The sequence below is a fragment of the Salvelinus namaycush genome, chromosome 31, assembly GCF_016432855.1.
Source record: "Salvelinus namaycush isolate Seneca chromosome 31, SaNama_1.0, whole genome shotgun sequence".
In the NCBI taxonomy this organism is placed as follows: domain Eukaryota; kingdom Metazoa; phylum Chordata; class Actinopteri; order Salmoniformes; family Salmonidae; genus Salvelinus; species Salvelinus namaycush.
The window spans coordinates 34,053,806-34,081,321 of NC_052337.1; the positions used below are offsets into that span (position 1 = coordinate 34,053,806).

Genomic DNA, 27,516 nt, shown 5'->3' on the forward strand with positions numbered 1-27,516 from the left:
TCGGGCAGGTAGCATTCTCTTGACATCCGCCAAACCCAGATTCGTCCATTGGACTGCAAGATAGTTAAGCGTGATTCATCACTACAGAGAATGCATTTCCACTGCTCCAGAGTCCAATGGCGGCAAGCTTTACAGCACTCCAGCTGACACTTGGCATTGTGCATGGTGATCTTAGGCTTGTGTGCGGCTGCTCAGCCATGGAAACCCATTTCATGAAGCTCCCGATGAACAGTTATTGTGCTGACGTTACTTCCAGAGGCAGTTTGGAACTCGGTAGTGAGTGTTGCAACTGAGGACAGACAATTTTTACGCGCTACGCACTTCAGCACTCAGTGGCCCCGTTCTGTGAGTTTGTGTGGCCTACCACTTTGCGGCTAAGCAGTTGTTGCTCCTTGACATTTCCACTTCACAATAACAGCACTTACAGTTGACCGGGGCAGCTCTAGCGGGGCAGAAATTTGACGAACTGACTTGTTGGAAAGGTGGCATCCTATGACGGTGCCACGTTGAAAGTCACTGAGCTCTTCAGTACGGGCCATTCTACTGCCAATGTTTGTATATGGCGATTGCATGGCTGTGTGCCCGATTTTATACACCTGTCAGCAACGGGTGTGGTTTAAATAGCCGAATCCACTCATTTGAAGGGGTGTCCACATACGTTTGCATATAGTTGTCACGTTCTGACCATAGTTCTTTTGTATTTTCTTTGTTTTAGTATGGTCAGGGCGTGAGTTGGGTGGGTTATCTATGTTTTGTGTTTCTATGTTGGGTTTGTCATTTGGCCTGATATGGTTCTCAATCAGAGGCAGGTGTTTGTCATTGTCTCTGATTGGGAACCATATTTAGGTAGCCTGTTTTGTATTGTGGGTTGTGGGTGATTTGTTCCTGTTCGTGTGTTCCGTTGTTCTGTGTTCACTATTTCGGGACTGTAGCGTCTTCGGTTATTTTTGTCAGTTTATTGTTTTTGTTCGTTCTTGAAAGTATTCTAAATAAATATGAATACTCACCATGCTGCATCTTGGTCCGACCATTCTTACTCTTCAGACGAGGAGAGCGAAGACTGCCGTTACAGAATCACCCACCACAACCGGACCAAGCAGCGTGATAACGGGCAGCAGCAGCAGCAGCGATCGCAGGATTCCTGGACCTGGGAGGAAATTCTGGACGGTAAGGGACCCTGGGTACAAGCTGGAGAATATCGCCGCCCTCGTGAAGAGCTGGAGGCAGCTAAAGCGGATGGAAGCCGAGAGGCAGCCCCAAAAATTTCTTGGGGGGGGTACACGGGGGGTGTAGCTAAGTCAGGTAGGAGACCTGAGCCAACTCCCCGTGCTTACCGTAAGGAGTCGAGGATGGAACCAGAGCCAGTCGGGGTGGAATTGGAGGTGAACAAGGGGAGCGAAGCAGAGACAGTGAAGGAATTAATGGGGAGATTGGAGGAGAGAGTAATGAGGGAGTTGCTATGTTGGTGCATGAGGCACGACATCCGCCCGACGGAGCGTGTCCGGGATTTGATGTCACCTGAGTTAGCTCTCCATACTCGTCCTGAGGTGCGTGCTAGCCGTCTGGTGAAGACTGTGCCAGCCCCACGCACCAGGCCTTCTGTGCGCCTCCCTAGCCCTGCACGTCCTTTGGCAGCCCCACGCATCAGCTCTCCTGTGGCAGCCCCACGCACCAGTTCTCCTGTGGCAGCCCCACGCACCAGCCCTCCGGTGCCGGCGCCACGTACCAGGCTTCCAGTTACTGCTCCCCGCACTCGCCCAGAGGTGCGTGTCCCCAGCCCGGTACCACCAGTTCCGGCACCACGCACCAGGCCTACAGTGCGCCTCCAGGGTCCAGTATACCCTGTTCCTGCTCCCCGCACTCGCCCTGAGGTGCGTGTTCCCAGCCCGGTACCACCAGTTCCGGTACCACGCACCAGGCCTACAGTGCGCCTCCAGGGTCCAGTATGCCCTGTTCCTGCTCCCCGCACTCGCCCTGAGGTGCGTGTTCCCAGCCCGGTACCACCAGTTCCGGCACCACGCACCAGGCCTACTGTGCGCCTTAGCAGGCCAGAGTCTTCCATCTGTCCAGCGCCGCCTGAGCTGCCCGTCTGTCCAGCGCCGCCTGAGCTGCCCGTCTGTCCAGCGCCGCCTGAGCTGCCCGTCTGTCCAGCGCCGCCTGAGCTGCCCGTCTGTCCAGCGCCGCCTGAGCTGCCCGCCTGTCCAGCGCCGCCTGAGCTGCCCGTCTGCCCAGCGCCGTCTGAGCCGCCCGTCTGTCCTGAGCCGTCAGAGCCGCCCGTCTGTCCTGAGCCGCTAGAGCCGTCCATCAGTCAGGAGCCGCCAGAGCCGTCCGTCAGTCAGGAGCCGCCAGAGCCGCCCGCCAGTCAGGGGCCGCCAGAGCCGCCCGCCAGTCAGGAGCCGCCAGAGCCGCCCGCCAGTCAGGAGCCGCCAGAGCAGCCCGCCAGTCAGGAGCCGCCAGAGCCGCCCGCCAGTCAGGAGCCGCCAGAGCTGTCCGCCAGTCAGGAGCCGCCAGAGCAGCCCGCCAGTCAGGAGCCGCCAGAGCCGCCCGCCAGTCAGGAGCCGCCAGAGCTGTCCGCCAGTCAGGAGCCGCCAAGGCCGTCCACCAGTCAGGAGCTGCCAGAGCCGCCTGCCAGTCTGGAGCTGCTTTTCAGTCCTCAGCTACCCCTCAGTCCTGAGCTACCCCTAAGTCCTGAGCTGCCTTTCAGTCCGGAGCTGCCCTTCAGTCCGGAGCTGCCCTTCAGTCCGGAGCTGCCCTTCTGTCCGGAGCTGCCCTTCAGTCCGGAGTTGCCTTTCAGTCCTGAGCTACCCCTCAGTCCTGAGCTACCCCTCAGTCCTGACCTGCCCCTCAGTCCGGAGCTGCCCCTCAGTCCAGAGGCGTCCTTCAGTCCAGAGGTGTCCCTCAGTCCCGTGGGCCCATTTATTAGGGTTCCCAGGCCAAGGTTGGTGGCGAGGGACGCCGCTCGAAGGACGCTACTGAAGCGGACTAAGACAATGGTGGAGTGGGGTCCACGTCCAGCGCCAGAGCCGCCACCGCGGACAGATGCCCACCCAGACCCTCCCCTATAGGTTCGGGTTTTGCGGCCGGAGTCCGCACCTTGGGGGGGGGGGGGGGGGGGGGGTTACTGTCACGTTCTGACCATAGTTATTTTGTATTTTCTTTGTTTTAGTATGGTCAGGGCGTGAGTTGGGTGGGTTATCTATGTTTTGTGTTTCTATGTTGGGTTTGTCGTTTGGCCTGATATGGTTCTCAATCAGAGGCAGGTGTTTGTCATTGTCTCTGATTGGGAACCATATTTAGGTAGCCTGTTTTGTATTGTGGGTTGTGGGTGATTTGTTCCTGTTCGTGTGTTCCGTTGTTCTGTGTTCACTATTTCGGGACTGTAGCGTCTTCGGTTATTTTTGTCAGTTTATTGTTTTTGTTCGTTCTTGAAAGTATTCTAAATAAATATGAATACTCACCACGCTGCATCTTGGTCCGACCATTCTTACTCTTCAGACGAGGAGAACGAAGACTGCCGTTACAATAGTGTATGAATAATAACATCTGTGGACAAATGAATCACATCAATGGGCCGTGATGATGAATTTGTATAAGGAATATATGTATTGCTTTACCTGCCTCATTTGCTGACAGGAAATGTAGGTTAAAGTGGAACCGTAAAAACCCAGGGCCTAGGATTTCCTACCCTTTTTCAGCTCCCAACAAAAACTACATCACACGTCCACCTCCCCAATCCCATAGTATTACATAGGACTCAAATATAATGCATCACTATTCCCAATCACAATCGTCCGTCCTCACCTTGTAGTTTCCCATAAGCCACCAGGGATCCGCTGAAGGTGACCCCTCCGATGAAGGTGTTCAGGTAGGCGATGATCTTGGTGAGGTTGGCAGCCGGGTTGGTAGCAAAGTGAGGGTACTCGATCATGTACTCTGCCACGTAGGTCAGCACTGCAGCCAGACCCATCAGGCTGTGGAAGGCAGCTACCAGCTGGGGGAGGTCTGTGATCTGGATCTTCCTAGCGATACCCAACTCTGGGGGGCAGAGGGGATGAGGACCGGTCAACACACACAGAGACGTGCGCAAAGACACACACCCTAAGGACTGCTGGGAAACGGGCAGTCCTGAGGCACAGGTATGGCTGATGTTTGGGGGGAAATTCCTTGTTTGTGAGTGCACCTCCGTGTGTGTGTGTTCTGGTGTGCGTGTTCTTCTTAAAACCCTGCAGACATGGACGGGGTTAATAGGAGCATTTGGAAAAGCAAACAGGCTAAGGTCTGAACGGATGGTTTAGTCTAGGTTCCAACTTGATTCCAGGAAGAATATAGATTGACCTGACTGGATCATTTGTAATTTTTTTATTTTTTTATTTCACCTATATTTAACCAGGTAGGCTAGTTGAGAACAAGTTCTCATTTACAACTGCGAGATAAGATGGCCAAGATAAAGCATAGCAGTGTGAACAGACAACAACACAGAGTTACACATGGAGTAAACAATAAACAAGTCAATAACACAGTAGGGGGGGAAAATGAGTCTATATACATTGTGTGCAAAAGGCATGAGGAGGTAGGCAATAAATAGACCATAGGAGCGAATAATTACAATTTAGCAGATTAACACTGGAGTGATAAATCATCAGATGATCATGTGCAAGTAGAGATACTGGTGTGCAAAAGAGCAGAAAAGTAAATAAATAAAAACAGTAAGGGGATGAGGTAGGTAAATTGGGTGGGCTGTTTACAGATGGACTATGTACAGCTGCAGTGATCGGTTAGCTGCTCAGATAGCAGATGTTTAAAGTTGGTGAGGGAAATAAAAGTCTCCAACTTCAGCGATTTTTGCAATTCGTTCCAGTCACAGGCAGCAGAGAACTGGAAGGAAAGGCGGCCAAATGAGGTGTTGGCTTTTGGGATGATCAGTGAGATATACCTGCTGGAGCACGTGCTACGGGTGGGTGTTGTTATCGTGACCAGTGAACTGAGATAAGGCGGAGCTTTACCTAGCATGGACTTATAGATGACCTGGAGCCAGTGGGTCTGGCGACAAATATGTAGCGAGGGCCAGCCGACTAGAGCATACAGGTCGCAGTGGTGGGTGGTATAAGGTGTTTTAGTAACAAAACGGATGGCACTATGATAAAATGCATCTAGTTTGCTGAGTAGAGTATTGGAAGCTATTTTGTAGAAGACATCGCCGAAGTCAAGGATCGGTAGGATAGTCAGTTTTACTAGGGTAAGTTTGGCGGCGTGAGTGAAGGAGGCTTTGTTGCGAAATAGAAAGCCGATTCTCTATTTGATTTTGGATTGGAGATGTTTAACATGAGTCTTGAAGGAGAGTTTACAGTCTAGCCAGACACCTAGATATTTATAGATGTCCACATATTCTAGGTCGGAACCGTCCAGGGTGGTGATGCTAGTCGGGCGGGCGGGTGCAGGCAGCGAACGGTTGAAAAGTATGCATTTGGTTTTACTAGCATTTAAGAGCAGTTGGAGGCCACGGAAGGAGTGTTGTATGGCATTGAAGCTCGTTTGGAGGTTAGATAGCACAGTGTCCAAGGAAGGGCCAGAAGTATACCGAATGGTGTCGTCTGCGTAGAGGTGGATCAGGGAATCGCCCGCAGCAAGAGCAACATCATTGATATATACAGAGAAAAGAGTCGGCCCGAGAATTGAACCCTGTGGTACCCCCATAGAGACTGCCAGAGGACCGGACAACAAGCCCTCCGATTTGACACACTGAACTCTGTCTGAAAAGTAGTTGATGACATGATTAAGACATGATGGTGACCATTACCTCAGCACTGCTGCAGTATGAGCAGTAAGCAATTACTCATATGATTGAAGGAGACAACACATGTCGACTACAGTAAATAACATATGTGGTTCAGATCATTCAAGCATGCAAATCCAACACACACACACGCACACACACACACACACACAGAGTACAAAACATTAGGAACACCTTCCTAATATTGAGTTGCACCCCTTTTTGCCTTCAGATCAGCCTCAATTCGTCGGGGCATGGACTCTATAAGGTGTCGAAAGCATTCCACAGGGATGCTGGCCCATGTTGACTCTAATGCTTTCCACGGTTGTGTCAAGTTGGCTGGATGTCCTTTGGGTGGTAGACCATTCTTGATACACACGGAAAACTGTGGAGCATGAAAAACCCAGCGGCATTGCAGTTCTTGACACACTCAAACTGGGACCATCTACCATACCCAGTTCAAAAGGCACTTAAATCCTTTGTCTTGCCCATTCACCCTCTGAATGGCACACATACACAATCCATGTCTCAATTGTCTCAATGCTTGAAAAGCCTTATTTATCCTGTCTCCTCCCCTTCATCTACACTGATTGAAGTGGATTTAACAAGTGAGATCATTAAGGGATAATGACTTTCACCTGGATTCACCTGGTCAGTCTATGTCATGGTCAGTCTATGCTTAATGTTTTGTAAACTCAAGCACGCACACACTTACCAGCAATGCCACCCACAGCCATGGCGGCACTCATCTGTGCCAGGAGTTCAGGGGTGGGCTTCAGGAAGCCCAGGGTGACAGCGATGCCCCCTGCCCCACCCATCATGCCCAGGGCATTACCCAGGCATGCAGTGGACTGATTGGACAGACCAGCCAGGACTCCCACACAGCACATACCAGAGGCCAGGTACATCATCTACAGAGAGAGATAGAGAAAGATAGAGAGAGAGACACACTGTAGTGCCTTAGACCTGGTCCATGGTCAGTAGGGCACAGCGTAGCGAAAAGTTTTGTAGCAAAAACTTTAAACCTGTTCTAAATTAAAAGGTTCAGGTAATACATGCCCATTTTAGTCACGTTTTCTGCCTACTTAACACAGCCGAATGAACACAACGCCTGAGCCCACCTGATTGGTGGTACATAGTGGGAGGGTTAGGTGATGCTCACCTGCTCAATGTTGTAGCCAGCCTGCATGGCAACTCCATGGCCCCCCAAAAACAACCCGGTGGGCAGTAGGTACAGGTAGTTGTATTCTGGAGGGTCAGTGGGACGCTTGAACATGTCCAGCATCTTCTTGGTGACCAGGAAACCACCTGAGAGAGAAAGAGAACAAAACCAGTCAAACTCAATCTGGTAGACAACGGTCTGCACATACACTCTTTTTGGAACGCTTCAGGCATAACAGGGTGTAGACGGTCATATTTCAAATATTTATAGCACCCTTATTTGATATTTGAGTAACACATTAAAAGTGTGCACACAAAAGGTTCCTAAAGGCCAACTCAGTGAATGTAGTAGCTGGGGGTTTTCTTGGTGGAGTCGATCCCCTGATATAACGACCAGACGGAGCACTTCATTCTGCTGGGGCGGATCGCATTACATTCCAAAAGCAACCTCTGGGTTCTCTACATCGCCACTACACCCCCACACTCAGACAGGTTATCCAGTGGCTAACATCTGTCCACTTCAGCTGTACGTGTTAATTTTAGCCCAGCCCAGACCTCAATCACTTAAACACACCAATAATAAAAAAAAACTATTTCAGACTTGAGGCTCAGAGTCAATACATTCAGATTCAAGAATGCAAAGGGCAGATATTGAAGAAAAGCATGCACAGGATTTTTCCGTGCTGCCGCTATAAAAACACGTCACAATACAAAAGGCTTTGTGGCAAGAGCCAGACGAAGAGAAAACTATTCCTCAACCCGTTGTATAAGGAGCAGGTACTCTATAAATTCCAGGGCTAGTTTATTGAAACTAAATTGGAGGGCAATTTTTTGGTGTATTCACTTGACAATATAAAAATTGTAGAAGAAGGGCTAGGAAACAAATGGTGGAATGTCTGTTTTTATGTTACTGAAGGTTTATGGGTGGTGCGGTAGACCACTAAGAAATGTTGCATGTGGAATGGAAACCAATAGGGACTTTAAAACTAAATTAAACACCTGCTCTTTAAAGAAAATAAATATATATATAAAGAGGTGCACTTTAAGCACACTGGAACATATGCACAAAGAGATCTGAGAGAGTCATAATAACTGGTTATTACAGCAAATGGCTCAAATCTGCCAGAATGCCCCAGTATGAGGGATTTAAATCCCTGCCATGATCTTTGACCCTGCTCAGTGTTCTGGCCTGTTGGAGCGCCCTCGCACAGACTGGGACCTCTGGACCGCTGCAGCGGTTGCCTTTGAATGAGTGACTCAGTGGCTGTCTAGAACGATGCACCAAAGACTTTCCCGACACTACCATTAACAACGTTCCCTCATTTCTTCTCAGCAGAGCTAGACTAAGCCTGGTTTATTGCATGGCCATGGCTCTTTTGAAGACTACTCAGTCATTTCCAGTTCATGTGTGAAGTTCCTTCTTTTCCACCTAAAGCGAGTTAGGGAAGGGCACGAACAGGGTCCATGGGCCAACTAACGGTCAAAGCTGAGGAAGAGGGCACAGTGGAGCAATAAGCAGTTTCTTAATAGATAGTCAAGTGAAATAAATGGCCCTAAAGGGTTCTGATATCCACGTATCGTACGTATTCTACGATCTTATATAAGGTCTCCAAAGGGGGTACAATTTTGAGGTAAGAGGAGCTTGTCTGCTCCATTCACTATCTGTTTTCACAGTTACTGTCTGGTTTAGTCCAGAGTCACTCACCAGCGAACATGCCCCCCCTCATGAGAGACAGACCGCCCACAGCAGTCAGACCTGGAATAAACACACACACACAGTAAGCACAGCTTAGATCACATTACAGACATGTTTTTCAATTAGTCCCACATGTGTTGAATGTCAAATGACAATGACAAAACACTGAAACATTATTGCTTCTCTACCCATTGCCCTGTCAGACAAACAAAGCTCTATAACATTTGATGTGCTGTATAGAGAGGCATGTTTCTTACACATTGCATTCGAGCACAGCAGCACAGCTTAATGAGGAAAATGTCAGAGCGCAGAGGGAGTCCTGATAACCATCAGCCCTATAATGACTTACAAATGCAGCCTGCTGTACTGCAGTGAACAACACAACAACAGGCTGGTCAGACAGAGCCAACAGGCTCCCAGTCATGTGTTTATGTGTCTGACTGAATGAGTGAGCTTTTCCTGGCTGTCCCGTTCTGGAACTCCACAGTAACAATTAGTCACAGAGACAGGCCAAGGTTTGAATTAAAAGGTGACTGCACGCTACCTCAGTGTCACAGGAAATACATACAGCAGACAATTAGGCTAGAAACATCACCTCGCACACTCTGTCAAAAAGAGAGACATGGTGTCCCCCCCTGAGTGGCGCAGTGGTCTACGGCACTGCAGCGCAGTGCTAGCTGTGCCACTAGAGATCCTGATTCGAGTCCAGGCTCTGTCACAGCCGGCCGCGACCGGGAGACCCATGAGGCGCCGCACATTTGGTCCAGCGTCGTCCGGGTTAGGGGAGCGTTTGGCCGGCCGGGATGTCCTTGTCCCATCGGGCTCTAGCGACTCCTGTGGCGGGCCGGGCGCATGCACGCTGACACGGTCGCCAGGTGTACACATTGGTGTGGCTAGCTTCCGGGTGAAGTGGGCATCGTGTCATAGAAGCAGTGCGGCTTGGCTGGGTTGTGTTTCGGAGGATGCACGGCTCTCGACCTTCGCCTCTCCCGAGTCCGTGCGGGAGTTGCAGCGATGGGACAAGACTGTAACTACCAATTGGATACCACGAAATTGCGGAGAAAAAGGAAAAAAAGTACTTAAAAAAATAAAATGTTCATAAAAAAGCGAGACATGCTGCTCACGTATTCTAGACACCAGGTGAACTTTGAGCCCTTAATGCCATCAGATCCCCGCCTGAAGTTTCCCTCCCTTGAAAAGAGGGCGAGATACTTTTGGAAAACAAAGGCGTCATACTCAGGCCATAGAGATCACAGACATGCCTGACCAAATAGACACCAATACCACCTACCTACCACTGACTTATCAAGACAGCTCTTAGATAGTCAGCCAGTCATGTCTATATTGATCACACACACACACACAATAGGATGACAGTTATCCCAGAAGCGTCTGTTCGTCACATCCCACTCAGGGCGGACTTCAGAAGGGAAAGACTTTAGCTAATTGTGACTCAACAGTTTCAGGTAGATTAAAGAGCTGTCGTGAGGATGGTGCCAGCCATTGGGCAAAACCAAGGGTTCCCCATCAAAAGTAACCCAACGCTCCAGACAGAGATTGACACAGACTTCTCTCTCTCCCTCTTAAGAATCTGAAATTCCAATATACTTCACTAACGTCTTGGGCTCGATCGGCTCTTTTAGCTTTATTACATTTGGCACAGCAATAACAATAACTCCAATGGCTTCAATGTTTCCACTTCTTTGCATGACCAAGATAAAAGGAATGGTTTAGGTAATGCCAAATATGTGGGGAACACACCTAAGAGACAATGTGTGAGCAGAGAGACTGAGAATGACTCGGGTGGTGCGGGGACCAGGGTACAGTGGCAAGAAAAAGTATGTGAACCCTTTGGAGTTACCTGGATTTTGCATAAATTTGACATCAAATTTGATCTGATCTTCATCTAAGTCACATCAATAGACAACCAGAGTGTGCTTAAACTAATAACACACAAATGATTGTATTTTTCTTGTCTATATTCAATACATAATTTAAACATTCACAGTGTAGGTTGGAAAAAGTATGTGAACCCCTAGACTAATGACTAATTGGAGTCAGGGGTCAACTAACCCAGAGTCGAATCAATGAGACGAGATTGAGATTTTGGTTAGAGCTGCCCTACCCCATAAAAAACACACACAAAATTTGAGTTTGCTATTCACAAGAAGCATTGCCTGATCTGAACCATGACTCGAACAAAAAAGATCTCAAAATACCTAAGATTCAGAATTGTTGACTTGCATAAAGCTGGAAAGGGTTACAAAAGTATCTCTAAAAGCCTTGATGTTCATCAGTCCACAAATTGCCTATAAATAGGGAAATGTCAGCACTGTTGCTACTCTCCCTAGGAGTGGCCGTACTGCAAAGATGACTGCAAGAGCACAGCGCAAAGGTTAAGAAGAATCCTAGAGCGTCAGCTAAAGACTTAGACATCTCTGGAAGATGCTAACATCTCTGTTGACGAGTCTACAATACGTAAAACACTAAACAAGAATGGTGTTCATAGGAGGACATCATGGAAGAAGCCACTGCTGTCCAAAAAAAACATTGCTGCACATCTGAAGTTTGCAAAAGAGCACCTGGATGTTACACAGAGCTACTGGCAAAATATTCTGTGGACAGATTAAACTAAAATTGTGTTGTTTGGAAGGAACACACAACACTATGTGTGGAGAAAAAAATGCAAAGCACACCAACAGCAAAACCTCATCTTAACTATACACTATAGTGGAGGGAGCATAATGGTTTGGGGCTGCCTCAGGGCCTCGACAGCTTGCTATCATCGACTGAAAAATGAATTCCCAAGTTTATCAAGACGTTTTGCAGGAGAAAGTTAGGCTCACTGTCTGCCAACTGAAGCTCAACAGAAGTTAGGTGATGCAAAAGGACAACAACCCAAAATACAGAAGTAAATCCACAGCAGATTGGCTTCAACAGAAGAAATAAGCCTTCTGGAATGCCAGTCAGTCCTGACCTCAACCTGATTGAGATGCTGTGGCATGACCTCAAGAGAGCGGTTCACACCAGACATCCCAAGAATATTGTGGAACTGAAACAGTTTTGTAAAGAGGAATGGTCCAAAATTACTCCTGACCGTTGTGCAGGTGAGTAATTGTCAGACTAGCCTAACTTTCGTCATTTCCGGTCACAACTTGCAGAATTGTTTACGTGCTGCTGTGCGTTTTGTTGCTAACCTTACTTTGCTACCTGGCAACTTTACGGTTTTTACTTTTTAATTACCGTTTATATTTTTAGTTTTTCCCTCGCTCGACTTTTTTTCATTCAACTTTTTCACTCCGGACGCTTTATCTGGACGTGGTTCGTCAGGACCTCCACCAGCCGAAGCTAAGTAGTAACATTAACATGATGCCTTCTAATTGCAGTCGCTGTACTCATAATATACAGGAGAACGATCGCCTTACGGCGAGGATAGCTGTGCTACAAGCCCAGCTTCAGACGCAATCATTAGGCAAGGGTAATTTCAGTGTAGGAAAGGATGAAACGGTGTGTGTGCCACCAGTAAGTACAGATAGTAGTATAAATCCCCTCGCACAGTCCCCGCAGCATGACAACTTTCTCATGGCTTCTGGAGGGAAATGCTGTAGGAATGCTCAACCGGTGTCGCTCATTCAGCCGACAGAAACTTTCAACCGGTTCTCCCCATTAATAAGCAGCGAGTCGGAGTCAGAGGCCGAGCCTTCTCTGGTCTCTACTCCTCCCGTTACGGGGTCTGAGACGCCGAAGCCTCTCACCATTAGCTCTGACAAATTGAAAACCCTAGTCATTGGCGACTCCATTACCTGCAGTATTAGACTTAAAACGAATCATATAGCGATCATACACTTTTTACCAGGGGGCAGGGCTACCAACGTTAAGGCTAATCTGAAGATGGTGCTGGCTAAAGCTAAAACTGGAGTGTAGAGAGTATATGGATATTGTTATCCACGTCGGCACCAACGATGTTAGGATGAAACAGTCAGAGGTCACCAAGCGCAACATAGCTTCAGCGTATAAATCAGTTAGAAAGATGTGTCGGCATCGAGTAGTTGTCTCTGGCCCCCTCCCAGTTAGGGGGAGTGATGAGCTCTACAGCAGAGTCTCACAACTCTATCGCTGGTTAAACTGTTTTCTGCCCCTCCCAAAAGAGAATTTGTAGATAATTGACCCTCTTTCTGGGACTCACCCACAAACAGAACCAAGCCTGGCCTGTTGAGGAGTGACGGACTCCATCCTAGCTGGAGGGGTGCTCTCATCTTATCTACGAACATAGACAGGGCTCTAACTCCCCTAGCTCCACAATGAGATAGTGTGCAGGCCAGGAAGCAGGCTGTTAGCTAGCTTGCCAGCTTAATGGAGTCTGCCACTAGCACAGTCAGTGTAGTCAGCTCAGCTATCCCCATTGAGACTGTGTCTGTGCCTCAACCTAGGTTGGGCAAAACTAAACATGGAGGTGTTCGCCTAAGCAATCTCACTGGAATAAAGACCTCCTCATTCCTGCCATTATTGAAAGAGATTGTGATACTTCACATCTCAAAATAGGGCTACTTAATGTTAGATCCCTCACTTCCAAGGCAGTTATAGTCAATTAACTAATCACTGATCATAATCTTGATGTGATTGGCCTGACTGAAACATGGCTTAAGCCTGATGAATTTACTGTGTTAAATGAGGCCTCACCTCCTGGTTACACTAGTGACCATATCCCCCGCGCATCCCGCAAATGCGGAAGTGTTGCTAACATTTACGATAGCAAATTTCAATTTACAAAAAAAACAGCCGTTGTCGTCTTTTGAGCTTCTAGTCATGAAATCTACGCAGCCTACGCAATCACTTTTTATAGCTACTGTTTACAGGCCTCCTGGGCCATATACAGTGTTCCTCACTGAGTTCCCTGAATTCCTATCGGACCTTGTAGTCATGGCAGATAATATTCCATTTTTGGTGACTTTAATATTCACATGGAAAAGTCCACAGACCCACTCCAAAAGGCTTTCGGAGCCATCATTGACTCAGTGGGTTTTGTCCAACATGTCTCCGGACCTACTCACTGCCACAGTCATACTCTGGACCTAGTTTTGTCCCATGGAATAAATGTTGTGGATCTTAATGTTTTTCCTCATAATCCTGGAATATCGGACAACCATTTTATTACGTTCGAAATCGCAACAAATAATCTGCTCAGACCCCAACCAAGGATCATCAAAAGTCGGGCTATAAATTCTCGGACAACCCAAAGATTCCTAGATGCCCTTCCAGACTCCCTCCGCCTACCCAAGGATGTCAGAGTACAAAAATCAGTTAACCACCTAACTGAGGAACTCAATTTAACCTTGCGCAATACCCTAGATGCAGTCGTACCCCTAAAAACAAAAAACATTTGTCATAAGAAACTAGCTCCCTGGTATACAGAAAATACCCGAGCTCTGAAGCAAGCTTCCAGAAAATTGGAACGGAAATGGCGCCACACCAAACTGGAAGTCTTCCGACTAGCTTGGAAAGGCAGTACCGTGCAGTATCGAAGAGCCCTCACTGCTGCTCGATCATCCTATTTTTCCAACTTAATTGAGGAAAATAAGAACAATCCAAAATGTCTTTTTGATACTGTGGCAAAGCTAACTAAAAAGCAGCATTCTTTAAGAGGATGGCTTTCACTTCAGCAGTGATACATTCATGAACTTCTTTGAGGAAAAGATCATGATCATTAGAAAGCAAATTACGGACACCTCTTTAAATCTGCGTATTCCTCCTAAGCTCAGTTGTCCTGAGTCTGCACAACTCTGCCAGGACCTAGGATCAAGGGAGACACTCAAGTGTTTTAGTACTATATCTCTTGACACAATGATTAAAATAATCATGGCCTCTAAACCTTCAAGCTGCATACTGGACCCTATTCCAACTAAACTACTGAAAGAGCTGCTTCCTGTGCTTGGCCCTCCTATGTTGAACATAATAAACGGCTCTCTAGCCACCGGATGTGCACCAAACTCACACTAAACTCACACTTGACCCAGAAAATATAAAAAACTATCGGCCTACATCGAATCTCCCATTCCTCTCAACAAAAAAAAACTGTTGCGCAGCACCTCACTGCCTTCCTGAAGACAAACAATGTATACGAAATGCTTCAGTCTGGTTTTAGACCCCATCATAGCACTGAGACTGCACTTGTGAAGGTGGTAAATTACCTTTTAATGGCGTCAGACCGAGGCTCTGCATCTGTCCTCGTGCTTCTAGACCTTAGTGCTGCTTTTGATACCATCAATCACCATATTCTTTTGGAGAGATTGGAAACCCAAATTGTCTACATGGTCAAGTTCTGGCCTGGTTTAGATCTTATCTGTCGGAAAGATATCAGTTTGTCTCTGTGGATGGTTTGTCCTCTGACAAATCAACTGTAAATTTCGGTGTTCCTCAAGGTTCCATTTTAGGACCACTGTTGTTTTCACTATATATTCCACCTCTTGGTGATGTCATTCGAAAACATAATGTTAACTTTCACTGCTATGCGGGTGACACACAGCTGTACATTTCGATGAAACATGGTGAAGCCCCAAAATTGCCCTCGCTGGAAGCCTGTGTTTCAGACATAAGGAAGTGGATGGCTGCAAATGTTCTACTTTTAAACTTGGACAAAACAGAGATGCTTGTTCTAGGTCCCAAGAAACAAAGAGATCTTCTGTTAAATCTGACAATTAATCTTGATTGTTGTACAGTCGTCTCAAATAAAACTGTGAAGGACCTCTGCGTTACTCTGGACCCGTAGCTCTCTTTTGACGAACATATCAAGACTGTGTCAAGGACAGCTTTTTTTCCATCTACATAACATTGCAAAAATCCGAAACTTTCTGTACAAAATGATGCAGAAAAATGTATCCATGCTTTTGTCACTTCTAGGTTACACTACTGCAATTCTCTACTTTCCAGCTACCAGGATAAAGCACTAAATAAACTTCAGTTAGTGCTAAACACGGCTGCTAGAATCTTGACTAGAACCAAAAAATTTGATCATATTACTCCAGGCAAGGGCTGATTTCAAGGTTTTACTGCTAACCTACAAAGCATTGCATGGACTTGCTCCTACCTATCTTTCCGATTTGGTCCTGCCGTACATACAGTACCTACACGTACGCTAGGGTCACAAGACGCAGGCCTCCTTATTGTCCCAAGAATTTCTAAGCAAACAGCTGGAGGCAGGGCTTTCTCCTATAGAGATACATTTTTATGGAATGGTCTGCCTACCCATGTGAGAGACGCAGACTCGGTCTCAACCTTTAAGTCTTTATTGAAGACTCATCTCTTCAGTAGGTCCTATGATTGAGTGTAGTCTGGCCCAGGAGTGTGAAGGTGAACAGAAAGGCACTGGAGCAACGAACCGCCCTTGCTCTCTCTGCCTGGCCGGTTCCCCTCTCTCCACTGGGATTCTCTGCCTCTAACCCTATTACAGGGGCTGCGTCACTGGCTTACTGGTGCTCTTCCATGCTGTCCCTAGGAGGGGTGCGTCACTTGAGTGGGTTGAGTCACTGACGTGATCTTCCTGTCTGGGTTGGCGCCCCCCTTGGGTTGTGCCGTGGCGAAGATCTTTGTGGGCTATACTCGGCCTTGTCTCAGGATGGTAAGTTGGTGGTTGAAAATATCCCTCTAGTGGTGTGGGGGCTGTGCTTTGGAAAAGTGGGTGGGGTTATATCCTGCCTGTTTGGCCCTGTCTGGGGGTATCGTCGGATGGGGCCAGTGTCTCCCGACCCCTCCTGTCTCAGCCTCCAGTATTTATGCTGCAGTAGTTTATGTGTCGGGGGGTTAGTGTCTGTCTGTTATATCTGGAGTATTTCTCCTGTCTTATCCGGTGTACTGTGTGAAATTAAGTGTGCTCTCTCTAATTCTCTTTCTTTCTCTCCTTTCTCTCTCCTCTCTCGGACCTCAGCCATAGGACCATGCCTCAGGACTACCTGGCCTGATGACTCCTTGCTGTCCCCAGTCCACCTGGCCGTGCTGCTGCTCCAGTTTCAACTGTTCTGTCTACGGCTATGGAACACTGACCTGATCACCGGACGTGCTACCTGTCCCAGACCTGCTGGTTTCAACTCTCTGGAGTCAGCAGGAGCAGTAGAGATACTCTGAATGATCGGCTATGAAAAGCCAACTGACATTTACTCCTGAGTTGCTGACCTGTTGCACCCTCGACAAACACTGTGATTATTGTTATTTGACCCTGTTGGTCATCTATGAAAATTTGAACATCTTGGCCATGTTCTGTTATAATCTCCACCCGGCACAGCCAGAAGAGGACTGGCCTCATAGCCTGGTTCCTCTCTAGGTTTCTTCGTAGGTTCTGGCCTTTCTAGGGAGTTTTTCCCAGCCAGTTTTTCCCGTGCTTCTATACCTGCATTGCTTGCTGCTTGGGGTTTTAGGCTGGGTTTCTGTACAGCACTTTGAGAAATCAGCTGATGTAAGAAGGGCTTTATAAATAAAATTTGATTTTATCCGCAACTATAGAAAACATTTCATTGAGGTTATTGCTGCCAAAGGAGGGTCAAGCAGTTATTAAATCCAAGGGTTCAAATACTTTTTCCACCCTGCACTGTGAACGTTTACGCGGTGTGTTCAAGAAAGACATGAAAGCATATAATTGTTTGTGTGTTATTAGTTTAAGCAGACTGTGTTTGTCTATTTTTGTGACCTAGATGAAGATCAGATCAAATTGTATGACCAATTTATGTAGAAATCCAGATATTTCCAAAGGGTTCACATACTTTTTCTTGCCACTGTATGTATAGTGTGGACTAATAAAGTGGTGCACAGGAACTGTGCAGTAGGTCTAGAAGGATAATTGCTCCATTGGATGCCACCACCATGCCTCTTCTGAAGTTAGCATCTGGGGCGACATGAAGGCTTTAATGTTGGACCACCATGGGCTCATTAAGACATTCAAGCCTTTCCTGGTTCCTGGACCCAGACCCTTGCCCTGACTGCAGTGCCCTACCGCCGCCGGGAGGAACAAGAAAAAGCTTAATGAGGCACATCACCCTTGAAAGCAGTAGATATCACAGCCAGCGTGTCACTTCCGCCCGTGTCAAGAGTAATCAACATGCTGCGAACACACACACACACACACACACACACACACACACACACACACACACCGTCTGTAACACTTCCTGTTAATGAAGTAGATGTGGAGGGTGGGAAAGGGGGAAAAGGGCAACTAATAGTGATCAGGAACTATTCATTTGCAATGGTGGCAAATGAATGTCTTTTGCAACTAGGACTAAGTAATCATCAAATTTCCTCTCGCCACTATCCAAACATTGATTTACAATTGTATCAGCCTAATAATCAGTCTCTCTTTTATTTGCAGAGTACATATTCAATTACAGATTCCTCTTCTATAATTTATTAGCCCATGTTCTTCTGCATTCACAGAGTGGAACCTGAGACCTAGTTGCTTGAAGAGGTTCCACACTCCAGAGTAGTACTTTAACATCACCCAGACTACAAGGAGCATGAATCATTTCCTGTTCCCTCTAGGTCCTACTCATCACTGAGGGGAGAGCACCTGCAGGTGTGGAGGTGGAGGGAGAATCAGCTGCCAGTTCTGTGAAGGAATCTCCTCTGCACAGTTACAGCAATGCCTTTGAGAGATTAGTAAATCAAATGAATAACATCTGGGTTTTAAAATGTGATAAATTCTCATTTGAAACCAAATCCTAAGTGATGCATCTTAGGCCTGGATGCATTTACTTCAGTAGTTTTACCTCATATATATATACTGTATATATATATATATATATATATATATATAAATACATTCCTGAATATACTACATTACAAAATAATGACATGCATCTGTTTAGTCTTCTGTATCCAGTTCATTAAGATTAGTCTTCGTAAACACGGACCAGAGATGGCGTTGGTGACGGACATGAGTGGGGAGTGAACTGCTGGGCTCACCCACCACACCATGTGGTAGCCCACAATGGTAGCCAGGGCCGAAGGTGGTCACCATCTGAGTGAAGGCTGCATTGGGGGCAGCCAGGCCCAGGCCTTAAAGGGTGCCAAGACCTGAGAGGGGGAAAGGAGGGAGAGAGTTAATTAATAACTTAATAACACTACACCACACCACATATCCAATGTCCATACTGAATAGCAGGTCTCTAAACCCCATGAGGTGTTGACATGAATTTAATGAGGCCTGCGAGGCACACTAGAAATGCTGACTCTTTCTATCGCCTGCTAATTTTCTTAAGTGAGGACAAGAGACAGATATGATCCCATTAGCATTTCAGCTAGGCAGCAATTACAGCAACCAAACTGTAGTGGTGGCGACGCGCCGACCACAGCCAAGCCAGAACGAGCTGCTCGGGGGGAATGTGTGAACGGGGTTTACAGGCCTGCCATCTACAGTCTCCACTACCAGAGCAGGGGTCTGTGGGAAACAGCTACAGCACCACTTCAGACAGACACAGCAGGGGGAGGGAGGGCTCGTCATCTCACATTTTATTATTCCTAGTTTCCTGGCACTAAGAGGCTGCTGGTGGTAGTTTAGGGGATGGGGGGGGGGGGGGGGGGGGCAGGTTAGGTTGAGCTCTAATTAGGTGACCAATCCTCATTTCAAAGGAGCTCACCGCCATTTTGCCTTTCTGGCCTCTCGCATGGTTGATCCGGTGGTCAGGAAATCAAGATGTTCCAGCAGCACCTTCCTTCCTTGGCTTCATAGGAAGGGGACAGAGATACGGAGTGAACTAACTCATGAAAGGACATAAAGATAAATGTGCCTGTTTGTTTATCTCAGGGTGTTTATTTATTTATACAAACCCAGTTTGTGGCTCATTTATCTGAATGTTGGGGAAGAAGGCTGTGTTCTCTGGGTCTCTTTGATCTGATTCCAGAATAGAAAAGACAGTTCATTCCTGCCTCTCTCTCTCTCTCTCTCTCTCTCACACACACACACACACACACACACACATACACACACACACACACACACACACACACACACACACACACACACACACACACACACACACACACACACACACACACACACACACACACACACACACACACACACACACACACACACACACACACACACACAGACTAACCTCTGAGCCTCCGCCTGTAACCAATAGAAATAATCTGCACAGATTTCAGTTCAGGGTAGCGTTTATATCTAATCACGGCTGGTGCTGCTCTCAGAATGGGGTTACAGCTCACCTTTCCCACATTAGTCAGCTATGCGGATGACTTGCTAGTGTTAGTAGAGAATAGAACAATGTAATGAATGTGAAAGGTAATAAAACACTAACAGGCTGCTTTAACCCCCCACGATAGTCCTGTTAACCCAGGTCAGGGTGAGCGAGAGAGAGGGAGACCACCATACGAGCTCACAGAGACTCATGACATGGCTCGGTTTAGGAGGCCATTATTCTGACAGCCAGCAGTGTTGCTCTGGATCCTCTGCTTTCTACTGTGTCAGCCATTTTATTCCCCTTACGTTATAATTAAGTAAACAACTGACTTAGATCCGGGTGGTGTTCATTAGGGCACACCGTAGCAAAAATTGTGGAACAGAAAATGAAAATGAGCATTAAGTCCAGGTAGCGTCTAATCATTTTACTACATTTTCCTCCATTTGGTACCTCCTGAACATGACCCTGGAAGGCAATGTAAGTATAAATTAATGAAGTGTCTAGGCAGTCAGTGCAGTCAGTGCTGGTATGTCTCACCTAAAGAGTACATGCCAGCAGTGGTCAGGGTAGCCTTGACGGGGGACACGGCAGCAGCCTTCTCCTTGGCCAGCTCCTGCATACTCTTGGGTTTGGGAGGGGCTGCCACTGGGATATTATCGGGCAGAGGAGCTGGGAAGAGGTTGTTTCCATTCTGCAGCAGATAGAGAGGACAACATTGTTAGAACTACCAACAATCACAAAAAAAACAAAAGGGAGCCTATGGGTTTAAAAGTCACATTTGACCAATATCTTCCAAAATAATTTCCATAACCAAACATTGAGACCCATTTCATTTGCCAACTGCAGAGGTAGAGCAAGTAAATTCATCATAGATTCCCTGATTAACCAGTCTTCCCTCGTTGTGCTAATAACAGATGTAACCAAACCCAGCTGCTTCACCTCACCTGCATGACAACGGATCCTCTGATGACGTGGTCCATAGTGGCGTAGTTAAACTGCTCATTGACCTCATAGTGGAAGTTCTCAGTGGAAGGGCTGATTGCACAGATGAGCCCGGTCAGGTTGTTGGAGTACAGGGTGCTGGACTGGGTAGGCAGGCGGCTGGGCAGGTCAGCGTAGCCTATGTGGGTCACACCCTAAAAATAACAGAAGCAGCTATTTTACTGAAAGACAAATTGTGGATTCTTTTCTCATCAACCTTTTAGAAAAGGATTTACACTATTTTAGTAGGTAACCTTGTGGTACCAGGTCTAGGCAATCCAAATGATACGGGCATAAGCAGGTTCACCACGGTGTCAAAAGAGAAACAAATGATGAAACTGAAGATGAGAATAACAATAGATTCTCTTGACTGACCTTGTGTACAGAGAGTTCTCCAGGCACGGTCCACCACCACAGAGCCATCCTTCATGCTCTCCGCCATGTTCTTGGTGATCAGGATGGGAGCCTTGCGACCTGAGGACACAGCACCATGGTCAGAGAGGTCAACACCATGTTGAATAAGCTTCTTGTCTGCAGTGCCAGCAGGGTGCTCAATCAGCACAGCAGTTTTTCTATTTTTAGTCAGCATTTTGTACAACAATGTCTTAAAGTCTAGATTTAAAGACAATTAATCAAACCCTGGCAAATAAACAAATTGCAATTTGTTGTTCTCGGTTTATGCTAGGCAATGTTTTCGGGTTCTTTCTGAAGTTTAAACTAGCTTCAAAGTAAACGGATGTCATGAGAACACAGAGAAACTCTTCCAAGGTCAAGTTGAACTGGGCAGAATATGACACAGCAGTACTGATCAGGCTAGGGTAGGCTTGTGTAGACCAGACCAAAGGAGTCAGCCACTCCACCAGTGTTGTGTTGGAGACCACCTAAAGCGAGACCGAGTCAAGACCGAGACCGGGAGGGAGACGATGGGTCCGAGATAAGACCAAGACCAGAAAAATTAGAGTCCAATTGTAATTGTCAAATCACCACCATAATAAAAAAAATGTCCAGTATTTCTGTGTTCATATTTCAGAACAACATATGGATTCTTTAGACATTCAGAATAGTAAATAACAGATGTTGAGGGAAAATAGAGCCACTCTACACATTATTACTAACCCAAACACAGTGGGGAACAATGTGGGCTTACTATGCCTTCAGAGAAAGGCTAAGGATTTATAAAATAATAATATTATTATTTTCAATGATGTTCCGATTTTATCTCTTCAGTTGAAGAAAAAGAATATCCCAAAAATATCCAATCAGGATTTTTCTTTGGTGGTCTCTGGGGAGATAAATCTAGCTAGCTAGCTAAGTCAGCCATTGGCTAGGCCATCAGACGCTTGATATAAAACCATCTGCCAATGAATTGTATTAGGGCAATTTATTGGAGTGACTGTGGAATCAACCAATCACATTGACTTGTAATGGGGTGGGACCATGTTTACAAACGTTTCTGCCTTCTCTAAGGCCAGCAAACCATTGTGCAATAGCGAGCAATAGTTTTCCCACGGTCTAGCTAGCTTTTTTGTAGGATAGTTTGCAGCGGCTGTAGCAGGTGCTATCGAAGAAGATGTTGTTGCTAATTTGTTAGCTTGTCCCTTTTCAAGATTAACTTTCAATAAGTTTCAAATGATCATCATCTGGTGAGTGGATGCTCGCATGCCGTTAGCAATCTCTGAAACGTTGTTGCATTCAAACTTTAGATCACTGTTACCTTGTGAGCTACTGTAAATGTGAAACGTTTTTTTGCAATGGGAAGTAATAGTTGTACATTTCAATTGGGAAATGCGTAGCCTAATGGTTGTGTTTTTATGATTGGGACCTACTGGCTTATTTTGTCAGAGTGAATGTACTGCTTATCCTTTAACATCATGCTGTGTGTGACTGCTGTCTTTCCATCGGCCCTATGCAGTGGTGCTTTAACATCATGCCGTGTGTGACTGCTGTCTTTCCATCGGCCCTATGCAGTGGTGCTTTAACATCATGCCGTGTGTGACTGCTGTCTTTCCATCGGCCCTATGCAGTGGTGCTTTAACATCATGCTGTGTGTGACTGCTGTCTTTCCATCGGCCCTATGCAGTGGTGCTTTAACATCATGCCGTGTGTGACTGCTGTCTTTCCATCGGCCCTATGCAGTGGTGCTTTAACATCATGCCGTGTGTGACTGCTGTCTTTCCATCGGCCCTATGCAGTGGTGCTTTAACATCATGCCGTGTGTGACTGCTGTCTTTCCATCGGCCCTATGCAGTGGTGCTTTAACATCATGCCGTGTGTGACTGCTGTCTGTCCATCGGCCCTATGCAGTGGTGCTTTAACATCATGCCGTGTGTGACTGCTGTCTTTCCATCGGCCCTATGCAGTGGTGCTTTAACATCATGCCGTGTGTGACTGCTGTCTTTCCATCGGCCCTATGCAGTGGTGCTTTAACATCATGCCGTGTGTGACTGCTGTCTTTCCATCGGCCCTATGCAGTGGTGCTTTAACATCATGCCGTGTGTGACTGCTGTCTTTCCATCGGCCCTATGCAGTGGTGCTTTAACATCATGCCGTGTGTGACTGCTGTCTTTCCATCGGCCCTATGCAGTAGTGCTTTAACATCATGCTGTGTGTGACTGCTGTCTTTCCATCGGCCCTATGCAGTGGTGCTTTAACATCATGCTGTGTGTGACTGCTGTCTTTCCATCGGCCCTATGCAGTGGTGCTTTAACATCATGCCGTGTGTGACTGCTGTCTTTCCATCGGCCCTATGCAGTGGTGAAGTGGGTCCTGTGTGAAGGGAATTTTCACTCTCAAAATAACACTTTTTAAAATAAAAATAGAACATCACATTTTTGTTGTTCTAAGTCCACAAAAATCCTTAAACCACATCAGCAGCCAATTTTTGAGTTCTGGGAAAAATCGAAGAAAATATTTTTGGATGGTGTAGTGTTCCTTTTTAATTCAATTGAGCAAAACAAATGCCCTCCCCATTGATAAAAGTCAGCATGGTATATTCTGTCTGGTAGACCTACGCTGCGGTCAACATTTAACTGGGAAGGTTTTTTGGGCAAGGCCTTTAGAAATGCTCATGCAAACAGTACATGATGACTGAAATTACTGAAATTGCGCATCGCAAATAACCTACTAACCAAGACTACATACAAAACTTTTTCAATACCTGGTTTGCATACCCATTGTTGCCTCAGTTAGCATTTACTGGTAGATATAAGTTCAAACATCTTTCCTACCGATGCCATTCTTCTGTGAGCTGCTCCATGCGACAACCAGTTGAGAGTGCACTGGTATTACGGTTGATGTCCTTTCAGCATCACGAGCCTGTCACACACAGAAGGCCCAATAGCCTCAGCACTGCGCAAATCTGTCTATAATAGATATAAATACTGTTACAATTTCCCCCCGTTTCTCCTTACTAATAGTGAACCTGCAACTTTCTCAGAATTTCCCCCACTCTTCCCTACGAACGAGTCAAGGAAATTCAGACAAAGTTTGAGGATATTTTTCAGCGAAAGTAAATTAAAGTGAAGTTATGAGTAAAGTAGGAATCCCAGGTTTCAATAGGCCATAAGATGAATATTTCAAGAAAGGAGTGTATATATTTGGCCTGGCGAAGCATTTGTTTTGCGCTGAATGAATAGAAACTGATAATTATGTGTTTTTTACTCCGCTGGTCTTGGCTGGTCTCGAGAAGAAATTACGAGTCCTCACTGTCCGAGACCGAGTCAAGACCGAGTAAAAATGTATCTGACACAGAGACACTCAATATGTGGTCTCGGAACCAAAACCGGTTTTGAGTACTGCATCACTGCTCCCCACCTAACAGGACCTGTAGTGCTAGTTATCCTGTCCCCTATACATGTCCTAGACACGGGACCATTACACAACATCAATGACTTTGACACCACATGCCATGTCAGTAGAAAGGAAAATGTCATTCACAACTACAGCTGCATATCTTATCAAGGCCGTCTACCAATGTAAACAACGTATGACAAAAGAGAGTGCCTTCAGAAAGTATTCACACCCCTTGACTTTTTCCACATTTTGTTATGTTACGTTATGTTGTTATGTTTTTTTTGTCAATGATCTACACACAAAAAGTTGTAATGGCTTGGCACTCTAAAAGATGTCGCATAAAGCTTACTTCATTATTACATTTTTAAAAATTATTTTCACTGCATCAGGGATTACGTACACAGATGTTTCGGCTTTACAGCCTTCTAGGTACAATTTTGTTTAATTCAAAACAGCACTTGTACAGAACAACCGATGAGCAGTAGGTGCTTCTAAACAGGTTTGCCACTCCTCTGCCAATCAGGGATGTGGCTTTTCTGGTCTACCTGTACACAAATGAGTTACAAAGAAATATAGAATTGTAGGGTATGGGAGCGGGCACGAAAGGCAACTCACAAATCAACTGCCCCAGGTGTCCACTCACCTAAATACATGATATCAATTCATGAGATAGCCCACGACAAATCATTTTTGTTTGTCTGAATTTGCGGGTTTTACGCATCAGCAAGCTTCTGGGAGAGTACGATGGTTCTCTTTTGATTAGTCAACAATCTAAACAAAATACTTTAATGTCAAAGCAGAATAAAAATTCAATACATGTTAGATTCACCTTTGGCAGCGATTACGGCTGTGAGTCTTTCTGGGTAAGTCACTAAGAGCTTTCCACACCTGGATTGTGCAACATTTGTCAAGTATTCTTTTCAAAATTCTTCAAGCTCTGTCAAATTGGTTGTTGATAATTGCTAGACAATCATTTTCAGGTTTTGCCATCGATTATCAAACAGATTTAAGTCAAAACTAACTTAGGCCAACTCAGGAACATTCACTGTAGCCTTGTGTTTTAGGTTATTGTCCTGCTGAAAGGTGAATTAATCTCCCAGTGTCTGGTGGAAACCAGGTTTTCCATTCCGTTAGTTTTTTTTATCCTGAAACTCCCCAGTCGATTACAAGCACACCCATAAAACTGAATTGCTTTGCCACATTTTTCGCAGTATTACTTTAGTGCCTTGTTGCAAACAGGATGCATGTTTTGGAATATTTTTAATCTGTACAGGTTTCCTTCTTTTCACTCTGTCAAATAGGTTAGTACTATGGAGTAACTACATTGTTGTTGATCCATCCTTAGTTTTTTCCCATCACAGCCATTAAACTCTAACTGTTTTAAAGTAACCAATGGTTCAAAGTGAAATCTGCGAACGGTTTCCTTCCTCTCCGGCAACTGAGTTAGGAAGGATGCCTGTATCTTTGTAGTAGCTGCTTGTATTGATACACCATCCAAAGTGTAATTAATAACTTCACCATGCTCAAACGGATATATGCTTTTTACATTATTGTACCCATCTACCAATAGCTGCCCTTCTTTGCAAGGCATTGAAAAACCTCCCTGGACTTTGTGGTTGAATCCGTGTTTGATATTCACTGTTCGACTGAGGGACCTTACAATTATCTGTATGTGTGGGGTACAGAGATGAGGAAGTAATTCAAAAATCATGTTAAAAATCATGTTAAAAACTATTAAGGAAGGGAATAATACCAACTCAGCCTCGAGGGGCAGAGTTAACCAGATGGATAGGGCCTAACCACTACCTTAACTACACTAGGTAACTGAGCTGATGAAGCCTTAAAGCAGCTTAGAACCTGAGAGGATTGGACAGATAAAAGCTGATGATAGCAGTACATGCACTTCGTACATGATTGAAGAAGAACAAAGAAGGGGTGAAATCAGGGATGACAACAGACTGGTTGCCAGTCTTTCTGCTCTCTTGCCAACTCCTTATGGCTTGATGATGACAATGGAGTAGGCCAGAACACAAACAGATCAGACTAGGAGGACAGCAGTGCAGAGGAAGATATAAAGGGGATGTAAAGCAAGTCGAAGAGGACAAAGAGATACAGATTTGTCTCTATGGGAGGGGATAGCGGTAGTGAGGTGTGTGATTAACTCCTTGGACATCTCCTTAGAGTAGCCGCCTTGGCCGTCACCGGCCTCCTTAATGTCCACCTCCAGAGTCTGAGCTCCCAGCAACTTGAACTGCTCTAGGGCTGCCACTCTGGGAAGGGGCACATGGGACGTCATGGGGGCACTGGCAGTAGGGTGTGAGGGCGCTTAATGAAAGCCCCTGATACATTCTACAGCATCACTGCAGGAGCTTAGGCTATATCTATGATTGTTTTAAGATATCCAGGTAGTAAACAATTTGTTACACAATGGTTGGGCTGGTGAGATTTAAATATTTGAATCTGGAGAGAAGAAAATGAAGAAACAGTGCTTTGTCCTATTATCCCACCCTTTGAATTAAATGGAAGGAATCTACAGTCCTCAAGAACATTTGCTTCAAATTCTCAATGCAGCTGCTGCCACCATCTGGAGAATTAGCTACATCACACTTTCAAATCTCATTAAAGGATTGGTTCACTATTTTTGATGCAAATGGCATGTTATAGAAGGGATTTCACTTGGTTTTGAGACACTTAGACCACCTGCAATAGACTTCCTCATTGCTCGTTCTGCAGTATGAGAGCTATGGAAAACATGAACAAATAGGTCATTTTAGAAACAGCAAAGCTCTCAGTGTAGTGATGTAGGTCTTTAGATGTTGTGAAAATGAAATTGAGTAATTCCTAACTTTATCTGCAACGTTATATTCCATTTTGTGCAACTCGAATGGTTTCTCCAACCAGCTGTGCTGCACATTATACACAAA

General features: G+C 46.0%; 1 pseudogene; it reads right to left on the reverse strand.

Annotated features, from left to right (window-relative positions):
• LOC120025567 overlaps positions 1-26,888 on the reverse strand; it is a 45,206-nt pseudogene extending 18,318 nt beyond the window's left edge.
• Positions 26,889-27,516: the final 628 nt, after the last annotated feature.